At 44.9% G+C, this 23,941-nt stretch overlaps 1 protein-coding gene across 2 annotated transcripts in view; it reads right to left on the bottom strand.

The window, feature by feature from the left end:
• The window catches only part of LOC134462400 (vitamin D3 receptor B), a 54,386-nt gene extending 34,579 nt beyond the window's left edge, over positions 1-19,807 (bottom strand). Inside the window, exons 1-2 of one of the 2 annotated variants that reach the window (XM_063215417.1) lie at positions 19,245-19,807; positions 18,643-18,777 (exon numbers count right to left, since the gene is read on the bottom strand). The gene's annotated coding sequence lies outside the window, so the exon portion shown is untranslated. The other variant, XM_063215418.1, reaches the window with a different exon arrangement.
• Between the last annotated feature and the right edge of the window lie 4,134 nt (positions 19,808-23,941).

Genomic DNA, 23,941 nt, shown 5'->3' with positions numbered 1-23,941 from the left:
AAAGGAACGGAACTGTGCACATTTCGGAAAAACATGTCTTTTCTCTCTCTGCGGCCCGGCCCTAAATTTGTCCTCATAAAATTACTGTGCTTCATGCGTGGACATGAGAGCTCGCCTGTCGGAACATCGGCCGCCACCAGCAAAGGCACCGATGACCAACTATTTGCTCAAGTTGTAATTACCAAGTTAGTCTGCCTGCCCGCCATCAAAACTACAGACTGACTGGGCGCCGCGCGATAGCCAAAGCCACAACCTCATGTTCTTCCTGCTTCTGAAAGTTAAGCTTGGATGGTATGCTTACGCTCATGCACGCACAAACGCAGGCACACGCGTACACGCACACAGAGTAAAGCGGCCATTGTCTTCTTCAGAAAAGAGATTGTCGTCAAGTCATAAGTGTTAACAACAGGGTTCTCAGCCACTGTACTAAAGAAACCTGGATATTGGAAATGTTGTGCCGTAGCAGTGAATAGAGCATTAGTCATAGTTTTTAAATTCAATCTTTCATGGTTCTCCCATTTTCCTAAATCGGCCCTGTTGCCTTGTTAATTTCTACAGCCAGCTTCTGCCACTGAATAGGCTTGACCACTGGCGGGAACAACCTAAAAATACAGGGATGACCTGAAAACGGGACATTGATCAAATACTGACACCATCCGCCCTCCAAACTGACACAGCCTACAACTACAAAAAGGAAACACACACACGTAATTAAAAAGGACAACGGCTTCTACTCACTACCCTAGAAAGAAACATGGACTGTGAAATTTGCTAAACCACATCACATTTGAAAAGAAAGAAAGAGAAAAAGAAAAACAAGCCGGTCTTTGTCTTCAAAACCTAGTCGAACCAGCTAATTCCAGAGCGTTGACTTTTTGTCCTATGCATGAACGCGTACCGTACAACTTAAGTGTAAGATGTGGGATATTAATGATGTTAAGAGGATGTAGATGATCACATGGGCTCTACTCTACTACTGAACAGTACAGTACAGACCAGCATTTCCTTCAGAGATTGCCATCTAGCCTTCAGCAAAAAAAATGGTTGCAAAACATTTCATAGGCCTTGGTTATGTGTTGGTTCATGCTGGAGGTTGACGTGAGCCAAGCCCTCCTAGGGGGCAAGGGGTTATCACGCTTTCCTGGTTAGAAAAATGCCACTGATTATTTTCACCATGGTATCATTCAGCAGGTCAGCAACAGTATCTATGCAAAAGTATAAAAAAGATCCAGATGAGGAGATACTTTTTCACACTTCATAAGTGAATTACCTTGACTGCTGAAGAGTCAGTTCAGACCACTTCAGCCCATTGTCAGCCAAAGCCCACATCTGTCCACAGCATCTCCACATAACCTTGAGCAAATCGCAACAATACTGCAGATCCAGTCATCTCTGCCCGTCTGGGACGCCACAATACCGATCCGCCTGACACCACCACTCCCTCCACATTATGGCAATGACAGACTCGAGTAGTAGCCTGCAGCACTGAACTTGTGTGTGTGTGTGAGTGTGTGAGTGTGTGTGTGTGTGTGTGTGTGTGTGTGTGTGTGTGTGTGTGTGTGTGTGTGAGTGTGTGAGTGTGTGTGTGTGTGGATTGGCTCATTCACTGTGCGCACAGCCTGTGCTCTGTCTGTGTGTGTGTGTGTGTGTGTGTGTGTGTGTGTGTGTGTGTGTGTGTGTGTGTGTGTGTGTGTGTGTGTGTGTGTGTGGATTGGCTCATTCACTGTACACACAGCCTGTGCTGTGCACGTGTGTGTGTGTGTGTGTGGACAAATGGGAAGACGAGGCGACCTGATGCCATGCCAAAAACCAAGCCAGATGAAATATGCTACACTTGTTCCCTTGCTATGATGAGAAATCAATGTCTGCAGAGTGAGACATTAAATGCCTGTGGATGACTGGAGGTTCATGAAAAGGTGGGGCTGAACCTCAGCTGAACAAATGGCCAGTATATAAGCTTACAGTACCGTTTGTCAACAAATAAGACAGTTGATGGTATTCCCACCGCAGTCTTTGTCTGTGGCCCACTCCACACCTTTCGTTCGTCGTCAGCAGTTGCAATTTCATGCGCCGCCTTCTTGTGGCCGGAAACATTTCCTACTGCGGTGACGGGAAAATGTTTCGCTGCGCCGAAACATTTGGAATAAACATGCCCCGAGGGAGGCCCGCGAAGTGATGGGGCATCGCGCGCCTCTGACTGCAAGCGTCACTGATTTATGATCAAAAAGACAAGAGTAACTTCTGCGGCCCGCAAAAACCACTTCCAACACATCAAGGCAACACGCCCCATACTTCCACCAGGTGTGAACCACAATAAAACCCTAGGGTCAGTTCAGTTAAGGAGACGCAAGTAAGTATGACTTGTTCTTCTTGGCAAACCTCATTGACTTATGGCTGAACTTCGCTACTACTGTAATGCGATAATGCACTACAATATATAAAAAAAAAATCACCGTTACTTTAGTCAATCATTGCAAGTGATAAGCAAAACAAAATCAAAGCAAAGTCTAGCAGGCATTCAAATGAGGGCTCGTGCATGCAATGATTAACAGGTGGCACAATGCCCTCGGGCTGCCTTGGTAATCAAATCATAAACCAGCTTGCTCGCCCCGGATGATGATGGAGCTGACGCAGCGCAAAGTGCAACACGTTTCGCAAATGCTTCTTTGATAACAGTCCTCAGACGTGGCCAAACCTGGTCATCATCATGACCACTTTCTCACAATACGATTAGACAGTCAGATCCCCACATAATGAAGCATCGATCAGTTGACCATTGCCAAAAAATATTTTTCTAATATGAAGCAATCTGTAACTGATCATCATGACATCACCTTTTTTTTCTTTGCAAAGGTAACTGACTGTACTCTCTCTCCCCCCTGCTCTTCATCGAGGAGAAGGATTCCGAGCGAGCGGCTGAGCTTTGCGGATCAAACCCACTTAGCCGGACGCACCGTGCAAACAGGAATAGCACAAGCAAAACAAATACACCTCTGCTAAGGGCTCCTGATGTCACGACTTTCCTGTTTTCATTCAGAATTCCAGGTTTTCGGAAGAGAGGAGGGGGGAGAGAAAACGGGGAGAATTCATGGGAAAACGGGGGCCTTAGTGTTTGCTTTTCTAGGGCTAAACACAGATTGCATCTTCCGGTCGGGTCGGGTCCAGCGTAGCCCTTATGCACAGGCCAGAGCAGCAGCAGCAGCAGCAGCAGCAGCAGCAGCAGCAGCAGGTCCCATACTGTACTGTAGCAGAGGGGCAGGCCATATAGACACACACACTAACACTACACATGCACATGCCTCACAACCTCCCCATATAGGGCTGTTGGGGGCCCATGCAGGGCAGGAAACCTCGCCTCCTGGCATTCCATAGGGGCCACAGCAGCTCAAAAGGGCCGAAAGGTCGAGAGAAGGCCAGGAGAATGAGGCACACACAATGTAAATGTTTTGCGGGGCCGCTTTGCTTTTGTCTTTACAAAAAAAGGAAAAGAAAAAAGGAAAAAGAGAGAGAGAAAAAAGACACAGCACAGAGGGATGAGTGTATGTTTAATGGAGGGGGAAAGGGGGACAAGAGCCTCACATTGTGTTGTGCTGGTGCTTCCCTCTCTCTCTCTCTCTCCCCAGCTCGTTTAGATGGCCCTCGGCCCGGCCGGCATTTCAAGCTGCTCCGCTTCTTAATGTGTCTGTGTATGGCACTTGAGCCACAGCCAATTAGCCGGCCCTTTCTCAGAGCAAACACATGCTACTGCGGTATTGAGTCTGTGGGACTCACTCGAGGCCATGTGGTGGTGAGTTTGTGTGACTGCTGCCAACACTCCCTCTCTCTCTCTCTCTCGTCTGTTTGTTTGATTAATTTCATTCAGACGAAAGTTGCCTGACGTGAAAAAGCCTGGCGAGGGGCGAGAGGCTTAACGCGCCTGATCACAAACACTGTTTAGCATAAGGACACATAACACTCCTCCCCTCCACTTTCATACAAAAACACACCCACTCTCTCGCTCACACACAGGCACAGGCACACACACACACACACACACACACACACACACAGGCCCCCGCTGACATGCCTTGCGAGGCGCCGCTCAATTACTCACACAATCACAACAAGGATCGGGTTCGATCCTGACAGACTGTTAAACATGAAAAACCCTGACCGTAAACAGTGGTATTCTAAATAATAAATCAGTCCATTACTGACAAAAGTCCGACAACAACGACAGCTGCGCGTTCAATTATAAATTAGGCTATTACGGAAAAGGAGAAAGCAAAAAAAAAAAAGCCCAGTTTTGCCAGTGTAGGTGGCAGTGGGTCATAAAAAAGGGTACAGGCGGTAAACAGATTTGGTTACGCAGTTGGTCTGAGAGGATTACTGGTGGGCTAAACTGTGTCTGTGTGTGACTGGGGAGGGATGTAGCCTATGGCTGAAGATTACCTGCTGATGACACACAAGCGAGATCAGACGAGGTCTCCAGGGAGTCATGTGCTTTAGAAGGACTGTGTGGAATTCAGCTTTTCTTTTCTTTTCCTTTTTTTCCTTTCCAAAAGACATATAGAGTATATATGCTATAGGGCCCCCTCCAGGAAAGAAAAATGTCAGAGTTTGGACAGTGTGTGGACAGAAGGTAACAATTTCCAACATTTTTTTATTGCAGTCGCCTTTTCCCGTTCGCTCTCCAACCACAGACGCCAGCGCGTTATCTTTACGGCAGGAGACCCTGCATGGCCTCTCTGCCAAGCCTGAAGCTCCTCTGAGGACCAGACCACCAGACCATCTTAAGCCACAAGCTGGAGGAAAGCTATACCGCACTACACCCAGCCTCCATGCAGGGATGACATGGGCGACCTGTACAATTAGCTGCTGCTAAGTCCCCTGCATTTTACAGTGAAGGTGGCCACATTGACAACAAATAACTTCCACCTCGACTGGGTCCCCAGTAAAGATAAATGTTTCATGCTGTGGAAGTAATTCCTAAAGATACTACACAAAAAAATCTACATAAAACCATTTATTTTGTGGGATTTCACCTCATCATATTGATATGAAGAACACCTTTGTGTTGTGCGGCGGCGGGACACACTGCGGCAGGCCTGGCACGTCTCAGTTGGTTGGCTGGAGGTCACCTGGCACCACCTGTGTGGGCAGTCTTTCGCAGAGAGGGTCACCCTTGGCATGTCGGCGAGGCAACAAAAAGCCCCAACTCTTTCTAAGATACAGGGCAGGCAGAGGGGCAGGTGGAGCGTCCAGGAGAGGACAGCTGACTGAAAGTGAAGTGAAGTGAAGTGAAGTGAAGGCCCAACAGGGAAACTCCTACTCCCACTGTCATTGTGACACAGCACTCTGCGGCACAGGGCACACAGCACTGTGGCACACAACGGAATTGCATTTATGACTCACCCGTGCAAGGGGGCAGCCCCCAACAGGAGCAGTCAGTGCGGCAGGACGGCACCATACTCAGGGTACCTCAGTCATGGAGAAGGATGGGGGAGAGCAGTGGTTAATTACTCCCCCCATCAACCTGGCGGGTCGGGAGTCAAACCGGCAACCTTGCGGATACAAGTCTGACGCCCTAACCGCTTACCCGTGACTGCCCTCAGTTGAGGACAACATGGCCGCTGCCTGTCTGCCTTTGACTCAGCATTTCATTACAGGAGCAGTGCAAACAACCGGCCAGTGTCCTTCCTTCAGGGTGGCAGGCAGCGCTTTAACCGTTCAACTACCCACTGTGGCTGCTCACTGGCGCGTAGAGCCTCTCACAGCCAAGTAAAGGGGGCGTCGTCACAACCGGCATTACTTTTAAGTGATTCACCACACACACCGAGAAGCACTCACACGCATGCACACACACGCACACTTGCATACAAACAAGTGCAAGCACATTAGCACAAGCACAAGCGTGCACACACACACACACACACACACACACACACACACACACACACACACACACACACACACACACACACAAGAATACCTCACCGGATTTGGTTTTCCCTCAGCTTTCAAGGCTTCAAGTTCCACAGGTATGCTAAGGTTTATCCTGTCACAATTAGTTGCAGTATCTGGTTCAAGTAGTTAGTGATCCACTTAAGACGCCAGAACAACATGACATGGAAACTTTCAAGAGCTCCCAAGTTAATGTGTCTCCTCCGTGATTTTGTTAACAGTGGCTTGCTGGCACAACATCGGAAATCCCAACAGCAATGCTTAAGTAATGAATGAAACCATACTCCTCTCACTTTTCATTCAAAAACTTAAAAAAAAAAAAAACCTCACAGTTTTTCATTCTTGTACACTTGGCTAACTCAGATGATTTATTAACATTTTTTTGTAGCTTAATGTGTGTCTGCATAATTATTCAACATCCAAAATAAAGATAGGCTACTGCTTATTTAAACTCCACGAGAATGTACAAGTCCTTGCAAATTAGGGGCTGGAGGATAAAGATAGAGAGAAATAAACAAAAACACACGAAGAGGAGAAATTGGTGTGCTGACTAAATGGCTTCACCGATTCGCTTTCCAGAGAAAGAGCCAACGCACCACAGTAAATAACCGTCTGAAAAAAAATTCCACTGAGTGAGTCAGAGAATTAGCATAACACACAAGAGACGGGGAAAGTACATGTACGCTCGCACTGTCCATTCTCACAAGTCAAGTCAAGTCAAGGCAAGGCGAGCTCTGCTCAGCACTCACACTCGCTCACAACAGGGACTCACTGCAATCTCTAATAAAAGTGGTCCTGCTTAAGCCATGTCAGGCGGGCACTGGTGGTGAAATACCATCCTAAACCCCACAACTCGCTCAGTCCTGCGAGTTCAGAGAGGGGCCTCACTTATGAGCTCCTTCAGCTGTTTTGTTTTCTGATACTGCCCCTCTTGGAAAGGAGGCGAGGAGGGGGGTTGGGGGGAGGGAGGAGTGTGTGTGTGTGTGTGTTTGTGAGGGGAGGGGCTGGCAGGGGGGCGCGCGTTGCGGTTGGAGCCTCTGGTCAGAGAGAGGACGTTCCTGCCCACTCTGTTTTCAGACCAAAGCGGGCCGAGTGGGAGCAAACTCGGAGGGAATCTCTCCGCGACCCCGTCGGCAAAGCATTCTGACATTCCGATATTCCGCCATTCGGGGTCACACTCACAATGGTCCAGTGTTCTGGATTCCGGAAGCGGGGCTAGCGCAGAGCAGAGGGATCCAGGGTGCCGTAGAGAAAACCATGACCCGTCACAGGCAGCAACACGAGAGGGGGAACGTGAGTGGCCGTGCCACAGCGCAGCACAGACTTACTGTAACAGTGAAATGACATAGGAGAGGCCTGCCCGGGCTGAGATGGCCTAATTCACTGAGCAGGACAGCGCTCAAATTACTCCATAATGGGGGATGCACGCCATTGGATTTTTGCCAATATTCTATTATGCCGATATATTCAAATGCACATTGGCAGGCTGCCAATGCTGATAAACATATATGGCCCTTCAGGAATAGCCGTAATACCACACATATAGGACATCTTTTTAATGCTTTTTTTGGTACATATCGCTAGAGTTACAGCCAGGGTTACCTTCTAACTCTTAATGCTCGCCGTCCTAAATGTTTCATCAGAAATGAAAGCAAAATGTCAAACTTAATTTGAAGCCTCCAACTCAAATTTTATACATAGAAAATGTTTACTCTTCTCCTAAAATCTAAATCAGACAAGGACACACATTTTGTATGCCTTACACACACCCATATGCATTCTATTGTTGTGTCTGAAACCAATGTTATGCACATACTTCCTCCCTAACTACGTAAAGCAGGGGGTATGTACTTGCAGTATATCACGAAAGTGAGTACACCCCTCACAGTTTTGCAGATTTGTGAGTATATCTTTTCATAGGAAAGCATTACAGAAATTTCACTTTGACACAATGATTAGTGACCTTTTAACAACATACAGTGAGGAGAATAAGTATTTGATCCCTTGCTGATTTTGTTGGGTTGCCCATAATAAAGACATGATCAGTCTATAATATTAATGATAAAATGTATTCTAATATGGAGAGACAGAATATCAAAAAGAAAATCCAGAAAATAACTTTGAAGAATATATTTTAATTGATTTTATCCATTGAGGAAAATAAGTATTTGACCCCTCTAGTCAAAGAGGACAAAATACTTGGTGGCAAAGCCCTTGTTTTCTTGTACAGAGGTCAGATGTTTCTTTTAGTTAATGACAATATTTGTGGATATATTAGAAGGGATTGTTGTCCACTTTTTTTGCAGATCATCTCTAAATCATTTAAGTTGCATGACTGTAGCTTGGCAAATGGGATCTTCTGTTCCCTCCCCAGGATTATTATAAGGTTCATGTTTGGAAACTGTCTAGGCCACTTCATGACCTTAATGTGCTTCTGCTTGAGCTACTCCTTCGTTGCTTGGGCTGTATGTTATGGATTATTATCATATTGGGAGGCCAATCCATGACCCACCTTCAGTCTAGTGGTGGTGGTGGGAAAGAGGTTGGCAAGCAGCATTGTACGTTTGTCTCCCTCCATCCATTTCTTGACGTTGTCCTATTGTCCTGTGTCTTGGCCAGACAAACAACCTCAAAACATAATGTTACCACTTTCATGTTTGATGTTGGAGAAGGTGTTGTTCTTGGGATCATAGGCAGCATTTCTCTTCCTCAAAACACATTGAGTTGTGTTAATGCCAAACAGTTTGATTTTGGTGTCATCTGATTCCAGCACCTCCCAATCATATCCTATTCCAGTTTGATGTTCATTGGCAAACCTAAGGTGAGCCTGAACAGGCTCCCTCTGAAGCAGGGGTACCATACATGCACGGTAGGATATTAATCCGCTGTGGTATTAAGTGTTTCCAATAGTTTTCTTCGTGATTGAGGTCCCAGCTGCCTTGAGATCATTTCCTAGCTCTTCCCATACAGTTTTAGGGTGCTTTATCTCTGTTTTTCTGGTTATTGAATCCCCACAAGGTCAAATCTTGTATGGAACCACAGACGGGCATAGGATTGATGATTGAGGATCATTTTGTATGTCCTAAACTTTGGAAGAAATGCACCAATAGTTCACTCCTTAATATGCAGGAGCCCATTTCAGCCTTGTTGAGTTCTAAAATCTTGTCCCTGACATCCTTTGACAGCTTTTTGGTCTTTCCCATGTTGGCGAGTTTAGTTTGGTTGATTGACTGATACTATGGACTGATTCTGCAGATTCAATGTGTCTTTTGTGAAGGTTACTATTTACAGATGTGTTCAATTCAGATAACAAGTTGATTGGAAGTGCCATTTGATCTGCGGGATCAGAACTCTTAATGGTTGGTAGGGGGTCAAATACTTATTTCCCTCAATGAAATATAAATCAATTAATATATATTCTATAAGAGTTAATTTCTGGATTTTCTTTTTGATATTCTGTCTCTCAATATTAGAATACATTTTATCATTAACATTAAAGACTGATCATGTCTTTATTACTGGGCAAACCAACAAAATCAGCAAGGGATCAAATACTTATTCTCCTCACTGTATTTAACGGCTTACATATTTTGTTCACTCAGAAAAAACAAAATACAGCCATTAATGTTTGAACATGTACTCACAAAATCATGACCACGACACATGCTTGACACCATCTAAAGCAAATTTGTTTATCTTGGTCTCAAGAGAGATGAAGAGACCAAGGATATGGATCACTGGAACCATGCTGTGTGATCTGAAGAGACCAATATAAACAAATTTACTTTAGATGGTGTCAAGCATGTGCGGTGGTAAACAAGTGAGGTTTCAAAAAAAGTGTGTCCTCTCAATAGCCAAGCATGGTAGTGGGACTGACATGGTTTGGGGATGCATGAAAGCTGTCAACATTGGCAATCTGAAATACACCTAAAAGAAACATGCATGTCAGCATGCACTGTGACTACTGAAGCAGATCATTATATTCTCCATAGGATTGCATTCAAATCTCACATCAATCTATTTAAGCCAGGTGCACACTCAAAATGGAAAAGTTCAATGCAAAGAAAGGTTGAAACGCACACCGATGATGACCTCCCTTTTAATCCCTTTTCATTTCGAGACAATTCGAGCCAACACGGCCCCTCCTCTACCGGATTTTAATCTAGGGTGTACTCACTTATGTGAGTACATGTTCAAACATTAATGGCTGTATTTTGTTTTTTCCCCCCCCGAGTGACCAAAAAATTTAAGAGGTTAAATATGTTGTTAAAAGGTCACTGATCATTTTGTCAAAGTGAAATTTCTGTAATGCTTTCCTATGAAAAGATATACTCACAAATCTGCAAAACTGTGAGGGGTGTACTCACTTTCGTGATATACTGTAAATAGATCCTGAAAGCCCAAGCAAGGTCTTCTCCTTCAAGGAAAACAGACTGAAGTAAAATGGCTGGCCAGTTTCTGTTATGTAATGGTAACAACTACATTGCGTAGTGAGTGAGTGAGTGACACAGTGTGTGGGTGTGTGTGTGTGTGGTATGAGACGGACAGTCTCTCAAGTCTGTGTCTGTGTGTAATGTGCGTTTGGGTGTGTGTAAAAGTGTGTGTGAAAGCCAGCGAGCAGCACAAATCTGCAACAACAACAAAAGCCACTGCAAGGCAATGCATGGTATTACCACAAGGCCATCCAAGGGTGTCCCTCAGACAAACAACCATGCATGCAAATGCACCGCAGATCCTAAATAACTGCTAAATTAGATGCTAGTGATTGCAATGAGCTCTGGGGCTAGCCTAGCCTAGCCTAGCCTAGCCTAGCTTTAGCTCTTGGCACTGTTTGCTGCTGCTGCTGCTGCTGCTGCTGCTGCTGCTGCTGCTGCTGCTGCTGCTGCTGCTGCTGCCATCTTCAAAACCCATCGCAGCGTGAGAGCAAGTTTCCGCTATGCTGCATTCCCTCCATATAACGGCTAATAAATGGCATGGCTGCAGGTCCGCTGCTGTATCTGTGCCAGAGTTCAGGCGCTTGACCCTTCACCCACAGAGGCAGCGAGCCAGCAGCACGCAAACACCACTCGCAACAGTGACAGACCCGCACCGCCAGCTCATGCTCCCACCAGCTCATCCACTTGACGTGCTAGCAGATTAATAAAAACTCTCCCGGCGAGCGTTTACATAATCCCGCCACCACCACTACCAGTCCCTGCGAACGCGGCTCACTGGATACACCCCTGGTTTAGGGAGTAAGGTCTAAAGTGTTCTCCCCTCCCTCCCCTCCCCTTCCCCCCCTTACCCAGCTTCTGTTCCTGCACAACTAGGCTATGCTGCCACGGTGGTTTGTTTTTGCTCTCCCCATGTACTGATCTGATCCTTGGTTTTAAATTGGGTGTTGGCTGACCAGAAGCATGTGGATTACATTTGAGGCTGGAACATAGCAGCGCTTCAGTGCTCCTCTTCTTCTTCTTCTTGAATCCCTAGCAGTCAAGCACCGTAATGTGTCACTGTTGATGTCCCACCAATCATCACTCCTCCGGATGACATGCAATAAAGGCTTGCAGCCTTTGGAGCGGCGCGCGCGTGCAGCGGGCTACCATGTTCTACCGCTCAACCACGGTAGCCGTGATGACGGCTGGATATATGACATCACGGCTGCAAAATGGGCCCCTTTGGTTGGTACTAAGGGAGTGGGTAGCATTAAGATGCCCTATAATTGCCGGTTGTGGTGTTGGCTTCTTTCATGGAAGCCAGTCTCATAGGTGCTCCTACCTAAAGTAAAACTGCTATTAGCATTTACAGCAAACACAACTGTTGTGGGCTGGGCAGGAACCAAAGCACTGCAAGGTGAAAATGTTGGGTACTAAAGAAGAAGGAAAAAAACAAAACAAAAAAGAAAAACAAAGATTCCATTTAGCCCGATGAGGCTGAGGCAGTTTCCATCTGCCATTTAAAGGGGTAAGCTAAGATGATGATTGCAGAACAAGTGGAAGGAGGACGAGGTAGACAGAGACAGAGAGAGAGACGGAGAGAGAGAGAGAGTGAGGGATAGAGAGGCAAGAAGGAGAAGAGAGATGATGAGAGGGTTTTTATAAGCAGTCATTAGACATAACTGCACACAGACAGGCAGAGACCGATTCACACTTCAGGAATGCTTGCGATGAGTTAGTGACCGCATGCGAACATACAGGGCCTGTGGAGGAATGATGACCGGCGCTATAAAAGTGCTAAAAAGAAGAGGGAGAAAGAGAGAGGGAGAAGGGGGAAATAGCACAGGAAAAAGAGAGAGCGTAAGCCCCAACCGTCCAAGGAACTTCCTCACAAATCACATGACGCAATCTCAGAAATTGGTCCAGAACTTGTCTTTCCCTCAGAGAGAGAGGGAGGGGGAAACAGGGGGAAAGTAGTAAGAGAGAGAGAGAGATAGAGAGAAAGAGAAACGGGGGAAAGTAGTAAGAGAGAGAGGGAGAAAGAGAGAGAGAGAAACGGGGGAAAGTAGTGTGAGAGAGAGAGAGAGAGAGAGAGTAAGAGAGAGAAAGAGAGAAAGAGAGAGAGAGCAATACGGATTAGCACATGCCGCTGGCTGGGTCATCCTGCGTCCAGAACACACATAAAATAAGCAGGACCTCAGTTGAACTCTAACAATGCTGAACTCTCGCCATCTCTCTCCAAAACAACAAGCTGGGCCCGTCTCAGCCCCGGCTACAAGACCCGCTTCTGACTGCACGGTGCAGACTGGCCGAGCAGACTCACGGGGCGGGGGGCACCTATTTGGGCCTTTAATGAGCTATGCAGCCCGACTCGCGGGGCCTCTTCAAACACTGTAGCAATGCCTGTAAACACTGCCAGCCAGTCACATGGTGCACACATCACATGCAACCACCATCCATACGTCCAGAGCTCAGAATCCACTACTCGTTCCAAATGGGTTTTAATGTTTCATTTTTCTGCCGGAACCAGTTTCTGCATCAAAATGTGTTTTGCTATGCCTAGATATGTACATGGTTTGTTTACTTGTCAATGTTTTGTGATTGTCATTTTAAATGTATAATTAATTATAAATTAAGTGCAGCACCAGACATCTAATAAACATATGTTATTATGCAGGCCCAATATGAAATTAATACAATACTACTTAAAAAGGTGACCCAACCACTGCTCTACATTGGCACAGGTTGATCACAGGTAAGCCAAAAGGATTATTTCATTCTGCTGAAGGAGCACTCCAATTTAGATCACCTAACTACTAAATAATGCTTTTATTAACACGTTCAGTCAGGACATGAGTGATATCAGCATGATCAGATGAAAAAGATCGACCTTTTGTCTGTAATCAGATGAATTATTTACTGTATCTTACATGGTGTTGAACATAATAAAAGAGTAAACAGAGGATGGCGTAACTGCTAAGCTTATATTTGACTTGGCTGGCTTTCTGTAGTAGCCACACGCTGTTGTTGCCTTTCTGTTCCTGTATTTTCCCAAGCAAGTCCACCATGGAAGGTGGTCTGAAATGTAGAATAATGTGGCATACAACAAACTAGTTAACCATTTAATTATAAATGAAGTAATTACACAAAGGTAAGCTTAATTCCCTGCGATTCAAGGTACAAGGACCCTTTGAAATTTGCTTGTTCATATGTTTCAAAAATTACATTTTCAGAATAGAGATATCCAAAGATTTCTCTAACAACAAAATTCAAACAAATTCAATTTCTCTGAATATCTTATTATTTCTTAGGAACAGTGGGAAATTCTGGTTATCATCTGCATTTTCAGGCTGGGACCAATGCAACTTGTAGGAAAGCTGGTAATAGCTGAGGGGGATAGGATTCTGAGGCATGAATGGCAACAGGTATTTTTCACATTGGTATTTTTCACTTATGCCATTCTGTTGACATTCTAAACGACAAAAGTATCAAACTGTGTACATTTTGAAGTTTGAAAGTGCTTTGACATTTCTCCTCGGTCCTGGGGCCTATACTACAAAGCTGGTTCAGGAGTAAACAAGGTTAAGTTAAGAGGTAAATCGTCTACTAGAAGAGCCTGGAGTCCTCATTCACCTCTTAACTTAACCTGGTTTATCCTGAACCAGCTTTGTAGTATAGGACCCTGGAACTGTTCCAGACACAACATGTTTGTGTCCCATTAAGAACTTCTATGGTCCACAGGACGTGGGGACGAGGGTTCATTTTAAGGCCCACATCCATCCTGACACCATGCTTTCAAAATAAGTTTACCTTGTGGACCATCTACCCGCAATCTGCTAGCAGACCAAAGTACACATTTTTATTCAACTATTTGGCTTTTCACCACAAATAGATACAGTATAAGCTGTGGGAAGGATGAAGAGTTAAATAGCGACGAGCATGTGAAAGTAGAGCGAGAGTTTCATGGAAAACGAAAGACACGGAGAAGGAGAGCAACTGAAAAGGGCGAAAAGCAAGCAGTGGAAGAAGACCAAAAAGGCAGGCCTAAACTCAGACAAGAAAGTGAAAACTGTTGAGAAGAGCAAAAGGGGGAAAAAATAGCTGGCTTACTAGCCCTAGCTAGCACTGTGTTTGATCAGACCATCCATCTTGACCTCTTTCTCTCCTGCCCTTCGCCTCTTCCTCCTTCGCTTCTCTCTCTTTCCCCTTCTCTGCCTTCACACATCTCTAGGCCCACCTATCGCATGCAAACATGTATGACTGACAAAGTGTGAGCAGCGCATGCTCTCTCTCGCTCTCTCCTCCTCCCTCCCTGCGTCTCTCGCTCAGTATGGAGAGGGTAGGGTAGGGTGGCGGGAGGGGGTGGGGTGGGGTGGGGGGTGGGTGGTGTTGCGCTGTGTCCTATGCTCCACATCCAACAGCCCATTGCCGCGCTGCTCTGCGCTCCCCCCTCTAGCTCCCCTACTGCATGCTCTCTCGCTCTCACTCTCTCTCCCCTTCGCTAACACACCACGAGGGAGGACTGCAGCCACCCCTTGCACTGGGCCCCTCTGGAGAGGCGTACAGACAGAACGAATAAAAAGAGAGAGAGTGGAAGAGGGAGGGAGGGATGACTGGACACAGGGAGTGAGAGAATGCAAGAGAAAGTTTTTTAAAATATGAGGCAGAAAAATGACAAGAAAATATGGTGTAGAAGCAAGAGAGAGAGTGGGGGCAATGTGTATGTATAGAGTGCGTGTGAGAAAGAGAGAGAGAGCGAGAGAAGGAGAGAAAGAGAGAGAGAGGGAAAGAAATATGTAATGACCAGTGAGAACATTCAGGTCTGGACTTCATGGTACAGACCTGACCACAACAGCTCTCTTTTACTACCACAGCCATATAACAGATTTGACTTTCTTAGCCCTCTCCCTCCATCCCTCCATTCCCCTCTCTCTCTCCCTCTCTGAAGCATTAGGGCCATCCTAACAGGCAGCTTCCTCAATGGCACTGCGACGTCTCCCAACATATCGGCAGCAAAACAATGAGGACAGCGCGGCACTAACGGTCTTGGCCCAAATAAACAACTCACACACACACACAACAAACCTTGAGGTCCATGCCCATCCAACACAAATCTGCCTCTCCAAAGACACAGTGTAAACGGTGATCCCAAACAGCTTGACTGAGTCACAAGCGATCTCAGCTCTCCATTGCCATATAAAAGAGAACCAGCTTTCAGGCAAAGTCGTCAAGTTAACCACAGCCGTGGAGAGTGGGGCAGTGGCTAATCTGTTATATGGATACGCAGTTAAGTAGTAAGGCAGCAATAACAGCTCTACTAAGTGAAAACTGGTTGTTTATTACGCATTCAAATAAGGCATGTGGTGCTGGCAGTCGAGGATGGGGGGTAGAGGTAGAGGTGGATTCCTGAGTCGTTTACCAACACACGTCATAGAGTGTATGCCTGAAAACTGAACGGATCCCCTTAAGTGTCGGCCACCACCACAACAACTCGAGGCACTTTAACAACTCGTCATACATCAGCCAAAACAACGGGGCCAGGACTGCGGGACGACACAGGTATGCACAGGTGCATGGCCATAACATAGGCGAGAGAGAGAGTGTGTGTGTGTGTGTGTGTGTGTGTGTGTGTGTGTGTGTGTGTGTGTGTGTGTGTGTGTGTGTGTGTGTATGTGTGTGAGGGAAAGGCAGGTACCAAGCGGGCTGCCGGGCGGGAACGGTGGGGGTGGGGGGTCTGGAGTGTACCATTCCTGCCGTACAGTGGGGTCCGCCACTCCACGAGCGCAACACCAGCAAAGGCACGAGGGAGGCTCCATTTCACTGCCTACTCTAAAGATGGATGCCACATGTCTTTTGCATGCCGAACTTTTTTCTCCTCTCCCCCCACCTCCCTCCATTTCTCTCATTCTCTTATTTTGTCCTTTTAGTCAGGGAGGGGGGAGTTTGGAACGAAGGGGCAAAACAAGTGGCAGAGCAGGCCAGCGTGCAGGGAGTAAGAAATGGAGAGAGAAAGAGAAGGAGAGAGAAGAGAGAGAGAAAGAGAGAAAGGGAGAAGGAGGGAGGGAGAGGAATATGGAGCATGTGTTAGGAGGACAGCGAGACGATCTGGAACAGTACGAGCAAGTGTGTATGCATATGAGCCGCAGATTCCCGTGTGCAACACGGGACCGGAGCCAGGATATCGCCGCTAATCTTGTTACATGCTTGTGTATCGCATGCTCCTTCAAGGCAAACGGACACACCACAAGTATTTCCACAATACAGGGGGAGAGGCTTCTTGATGAAACCCAGAACTAAGCTGCCCACTTCAGCACGGCTTACAACAAGTGACCCCGTTGGCGACCCTAAGAGCATACGCCTGACCATTAAAGAGCAGGTCAACTCTGCACCATCAAATCCAAAACATCTACAATAACTTATAAAGTATTTTTTTAAAACAAAAAACACATAATTAGTGTGGCTTATGATTTTAAAGTCCACAAAAGCAGAAGCTATCTCTTGCTCGAACGACAGACTAATCTCTCATTTTTTTTCCACTAAGCAAAGGTCTGTTGTGAGCCCTGACTGATGGCTTTTGCTGCCGACATCGCTGGGAGTTAACTTCCCTGCAACACACACACACACACACACACACACACACACACACACACACACACACACACACACACACACACACACACACACACACACACACACACACACGCACACAGCAGTGAAAAAGACTACCTTTGAACAGTCCAATCACTTAGTGATCAGGAGGTTTGGACCATGTGACAGAAGCCACTTAAAACCATTCTAAGATGGGGAAAGATACTGGCCAGTAAATAACGTACATAGGGCTTCCAATTTTAACCTTTATCATATTCTAAAAGTATGAATCACTTAATATGGCAGCTTTTATTTCATTTCAAATGATTCTATTAATTAGCTATGATCCATATTAATTTGCACAACTTTGTTTTGGGGAAAAAAATGCACGTTGGTTTACAAAAACATAGTATACGAGTACCGGTATATGAATGAATGTGTGTGTTTATGTGTGCGTGTTTGCAAGCATTCCTGTGTGTGCATGACTTCTTGTATGTTTGTTTGTGTCAACGTGTGTGCCTGCATTTTGTATGCCAAATATAAGGGTCAGTATTTGGTTGCTGAAGACAAAGGTAAAGCAAAGTGCTTTGTGACAAAAAAAGAAACAAAAAAAACTAGCGAGTCAAGCTCATCCAGTGTGACGAATTTCACTTTCCTGTGCCTCAATGAAGTACATTTTCCTCCTCCATATGAAGCCTAATCAGCCAACTCATATCGACAGATATTAGGACAATAGACCACACTGACGATATGTTTCTGTACCTTAATGAATGTTACATACAGTAACAAATAGGTCACTATCAAACAAGACATTTGACCGACAACAATGCAAACAACCATCGAATGCTACATGTAGTTTACATATAGACTTCCACTGTAATTCACGGTTTCACAATTTGAAATACATTGCTATTGCATCAACTCCGTCCAATATCTTCATTCATTAAACCATTATTAAGGCTGTGATATTTAACTTCTAATAACCATCAATGGTCAACAAAATATTACGTAAACAGAGAACTGCAATTATATATTGCAAAACAATTTCGAAGACGACCCAGAAAAACAACCAAAACATTATGTCTATATTCCAGCACTACATTTGCTCTCCAACTTTGACACCATGCCTCGTCATATATTTTGACACACAGAAAGACAAACTCGTTTTATCGACTCTTTTGATGCAATTTCCAGCATGTGGTGGTCCTCGTAAAGACAGAACGTTCGTTCAGTTGAGTAAACACACAGCACAGATCTTGATTCCAGACAGCGCTAGCTACAGCTAACATTCAGAGGACTTTTGATCACTAGCCCAATACACAAATTATTGTGGGGTGCGTGGATGAATTGAAAATGCAACGATGAACACAAAAAAGGCAATGGTATCGCACATGTTACGTAAATAACGGTCATTGATTAATTAGCTTGGGTAAACAATTGAGCAACATTCTGCGGTAACTTCAGCAAAAGAAAATAACACTGAACTCCATCGTCAGCTAAAGTTTGTTAATCGTGGGCCTAACTTTAGCATATATCGTATCCATACAACGGAAACATACGCTGAGTGAAGCGAAATGTTTCGAACGAACTCAGATGTATGGAAATGTCTAGGAACCACTGAGGCATTTCAACATGTAGTTCTAGGCAGCAATCTTAACAGGTTAAATAACTTAATAGGAGAAAAGCGCCGTCTTACCTCGTACTGTTTCATGCCCGTCGTTATACCTGGTGGTGAAGGAACAGCAGACTTGCCCGCAACTCAAAGGTGTGCACCAGCTAGTACGAAGTTTTCCACGTTGTGTAACTTGCCAAGATCTGTGCTGGCTGCTATCTAAAAATAAAAATGGATACGCAGAAATACTTCAAAGAGTAGAATAGCTACGCTACTGTGCTGCTGTGCCACAATTCCAATATTTTCAGCATGCCATTTTCTGAGCTGGTACCAGTGTTTGGCTGCATGATTCCTAGTTTTTTAAGCCAAATACAGTCCAAACTGACAAAAGCGCAGTCACTTGCGCAGGTTACCTAACACAGTCTAACGTTAACGTTAGCTCTTGTGTTTTGACTTGCTGTTAGCTTACACGTTATTGCTCTAAACGCATTAGCACAAATGCATGTTGTTCTTTACCTGAACAGAACTTTCCTGATCAACACCAACCGCCCCGTATTTTGCGTACAGGCAAAGTAACCGAACAAAGCTAGAACTAGGAAATCACGGACATTTTATGCCAAGAAGTTAGTTAGCGAGCGAGCTAACAGCACGCAAGAGACACGAACACAACACGCCCACTGACTCACCAGCCTGAGCCTGATCCGCAGATGGAGGTGTTTGCTCCGCTTCAGACTAGTGCTACTAGCACTCCCACGTTGAGATTCGTTAGCTAGCAAAGGGATTAGCTAACGTTAGCTGATTTTGTCTGGGTAAACGACTCCGTCGCTAGCTAGTTGCCCCCGTTCTTCGTGAAAACCCCGAGCTCCGCAAGCTCGGGATTCGGCGTTTGCAGCGAGGATAACAATAGCCAATCCAACCAATTCTGTTTTGTTTTTCGTCGCGTGATTTTTCCAGATCTCTGCGTCGTAATAATGCAAACTTTACAACCCCGCTTGTTGAGATGGAAAAAAATGTTCAACTTGACCCTAAATAGCTAGAGATCACTTGGGCAAGCCACGCCTCGAAGCTGGTCGGAACGGTGTGTTTTTCCTCCAATCACAGATCAAAGTGGCCGTCTGCGCGAGTCTGCTGTTTCGGTTGGTGTGACATCGAACGACACGCGCTCTGTGCTTGGTCAATTCCAACGCTCGTAACGCGCTTAGGGGAAATCTCCCCTCCCCACGAAAACACATATCCACGGACACACACACGCAGTTACACTCACCCTCCTTCACACATACATACTCGCACAAAGACACACACAAGCACAAACCAGGGGTGTGTCATGACGTCAGGAGCAGTGAAGAGGTAAACAACTCTGTCCGCGTGAGGTTTAAAGCATCATATCATGCCGCAATCACGGGGGGTGTGGTACACACTGCATATTTTCACAATGCCTGTCATCAGGACCAATACTAAAATCGTCTGAATCGTAGTTATATGTTTTTTTATGACTCTTATAGGGAGTTGCTGAATGGGCTAATTGGATGAAATATCATTGTTAGAGGCTCTCTTATACAAAACTAGGCTGAAGGATAGGCCTTATTTTTTGAAGATAGGCCTATTGTTTTTTCTAGGCTAGATATAGGCTATTGCCCACCATTAATTTCCTTTTCAAGACCAAAAGGAACGAAAAACTGAGATTATCTGCAGTCACCTCTGCCAGGATGTGTGCATGGTATCTGAAGATGTGGTAAGCTAATCATGAGCCAAGAATTGTTGTGAATGTATCTGCAATTTCTTGCTAGTGTCCTTCAGTGCTGTTGGTAAATGGGTTGCCGAGCTAGAGGGTGGGGGAGGGGCACACATGTATGTGTGTGCATGCCTGCATGCGTGCATGTGGAGGGTGAGTAGCCAAGGTCGGGGATACAGAGCAACTGAGGGAAGTGAAACAGAGAGAGGGAGGGGAACGGAAAAGAAAAAGATGTGGAGAAGGAGATTCACAGGCTCGGGGTAGGGCAGAGAAAATGGACACTGAAGAGATATTCCTTTTTGGTGTTGTTATTGACATGCCATCACATTATAATAGCTGGATCTTCTGCCACCTCTTCACTGCAGTCTTTTAGCAAAACAAAGTCATATTCTTAACAGTGAACTAAAATCATGGGATTCAAGGGTAGTGTTTCAATTACAACAACAAACGGGAAGTGAGAGAGGAGAGAGGCCCCATTACATCCTGTATCCTCCACTCCTTCCCATCGCTCCCACCCTCTGGAACATGGAGACCATTGTCTGTCTAGACATGCAAGAGGCCACACTTAGGGTACAGTGGAGGTTCGCTGGCATTTTTTTTTTTCAAATCAAAAACAGACCTCTCGCAGAGCAGCTGCGGAGAGGATATTTACATTGCTGATGCATGCATTCAGAGGGAAACGTGCCGTGAAGAGGAGAGGAGAGCAGGCAGGAACCCACTGTAAGCTGCCTTTAAATTGGGTGGTATGCCTTGTGGCATGCAATATTGAAAAGTTCATGAAGAGTAACTCATTTCCCCCTGTTCATGATGGGTTGCTGGCCTTGTGGACACGAGTAGGAGAGCTATTTTGCATTATATTTGAAAATAAACCTGTACATTGACAAACTATTGTTGTGTGCAGGTTTATTATAGGACTGCATGTATTTTGAAAAATGCAGTAAAAACTGTTAGATGGCCTTATACTGCATGATTTGCCAGTGCCGTGAGTAGAGTAGAATAGAGTAGAGTAGAGTAGAGTAGAATAGAGTATCATTTGTTGATCCAAGGGAGAAATTAAGGTGTCCAGTAAGGTGAAGAAGCAAATAGAATGTATTTGCCTTCTTGGCAATGCTGTCATGTTGAAATTCATTTTGCTGGCGTGTTGTCGTGTGAAACAAACAGCTACACTAACCTGCAGTGCCCACTCAGTGCCTGCCGAGCTTATATGCTCCATTATTCATGCTTCATGACAGAAATCCCTGAAAAATGTTCACGGCACATTATGGGCTGTAACCATCAACAGAAGGCAGGCGCTATGGCGAGCTCTTAACCTATGATCTGTGGCTACTGCCGGCTCATGATGTGCTTATTGATGTTTGGTGTTGAATTTCAGGACATTGGCATAGGTTGTATCCAGGTCAAAATATGTATTCCGCTTTGTGACACTAAACTAATGTCATACATTGTCATTGCACAATGGTGGGTTGTATATTGAGTTTGACTCATTGATAGCATTGTAAATTCATGGTAGCCTTATGGTGTTCGTCGTTTCCACCAGTGGAAGGCTGTACTAGTCACTGGTGTAACTACCATAATACTACGCTACTATGGCATTACACAGAGTACTGCATTGTAACTTAAGCATTGCCATTGCTGTTAACTGCTGATTTGTATAACAAAGGGCATGTCATAACAAATGAATTACATGTGACATTGTGTTTAAGAAATTATCATGTCTGTCTTGTCCACTTCTGAGGGTGTCTGAGGGTTGAAAATCAGTGCCTTTCTCAATTTCTGTTTGTGTGTGTGTGTTTTTAAATGCACATTTTCCAGATACTTTCAAAATTTCAGCTGTGAATCATATGTGGAAGGGAGACTGTGCTGTTGAAAATGTCAACACTCTCCGTTGTGTAATCGTAGCACTTTATGGTTTATTTAGACTATGTCAGGTTTTATTTACACTGTGCTTTATTACTACCTAAATCTTTTCAACATTCCTGTGGCTTTTTGACAATTTCTTACCCCCCCCTTGTTCCTTTTATTACCCCAGGCTACTATTTTCCTCCCCTCCCCTCCCCTCTCGACTTTGTTCCAATTCCCATATGACATAAGACAGTATAATAGTGGTAAATAAAAGGGTTTCACCATGAGTCAAAAAGGTGTAGCTTGACGCTTTTTTTTCAGCACTCCTCCTTCAACACATGCAAGACTTTCCTTTTACCTGCTTTTTCTAAAACCAGGGCACCTTCACAGTGTCACTGGTATCAATGTTCAGCACCATTTATGAGCTAACGGCTAACAATGACATGCCTGGCTTAAGCTGAAACTGATTCCTGCCATTATGCTCTATACCTCATCCTTCACACAGACTCATACACAGAGAAAGTGTGCTTTACCATTTCCAACCTCATAAACCCGGAGAGGTTAACAGCGCTACTACTTTGTAATATTGACCCAGGTGCAGTAATGTTACGATCATATTCATTTAGAGGATAGGTCAACCCAAAACGGTGTGGCTGAAATTAGAAATTTAAATGAGGATAAAGAGGGAATTGAAATTAATGAAACAGGAAATATCTATAAACATAAATTGAAATTCAGTGTACATATACAGATTGACAAGATGGACCATTAAAACCATTTTCACAATACTGTATGAAGAAGTATTATTAGACCTACATTAAAAATCTCAAGTGATCAAATGATCAAGAAATTGTATTTAACACTATAGTTATAGTACATCAAGAAAGTTATATTCATGGGAACACATTTTGTAGCAGTATTCATTGAAATCATGAAATTCTAACAGCTGATCTAAACTTGCCTGAGTTGACCCTAATTAGGTTGGATCTTGGGCGACTGCCAAAACACCAATCTACAACACCAGCTCTAGTGCCTGTTTCAACAACATACTCATACTCATTTGTAAATCATTCTTGAATATATTACTGTAGGCTACACACAGGATATTGTGAAAGGGTTACTGTGTATGTGCTAGTAGTTATGTCTCAAATATTTCAGATGAAAGTATTGGCCTCCCCATGACATTGGAAATCCTAGGTATTACCAAAAGCTTTCTTATGTAATTGGAAAAGTCACACACACACACACCATAGTGATGTTCGAGATCTTAAAGAAAAACATCAAGGCAACTTTAAAGTATTTGTATAAAATAACAAGGGAAGAAAAACAAGCAAGCAAACGAGTGAAAACAGTATATTACATTGTGAAGGTGGTGGTCATGTTTCTAGGGCAGCCATGGACTACATGGTTGTGTAGTTGAGGAATGGCGATAGAGGTGGGGAGGCCTGGATTGTGTGGACTTTGGCTGTTTAAGTTTGCTGTAGTGATCTATAGTAACCGCTGCCCCCTCCAGCCTAGGCCTGCTCTTATGCAACACCCAAAGCCCCTTGCTTTGGTCTCAGGAACAGGCTTCCATTCCCTCCCCACCACCCCCCACCCACGGTCTCTCTCTCTCTCTCTCTCTCTCTCTCTCTCTCTCTCTCTCTCTCTCTGTGTCTCTCTCTCTCTCTCTCTCTCTCTCTCTCTCTCTCTCTCTCTCTCTCACGCTTCAGCTCACTTGTTACACTGGTGTTTCATTACCTCCCTGCTTCTGGTCTCCGCATTGCTTTTACTTAGCCAGTGCTGCTGTGTAGGTGGAGGCCGTTTCCA

Source organism: Engraulis encrasicolus, chromosome 14 (assembly GCF_034702125.1).
Source record: "Engraulis encrasicolus isolate BLACKSEA-1 chromosome 14, IST_EnEncr_1.0, whole genome shotgun sequence".
Classification (NCBI taxonomy): Eukaryota; Metazoa; Chordata; class Actinopteri; order Clupeiformes; family Engraulidae; genus Engraulis; species Engraulis encrasicolus.
This window is presented reverse-complemented; position numbering and strand designations above follow the sequence as displayed.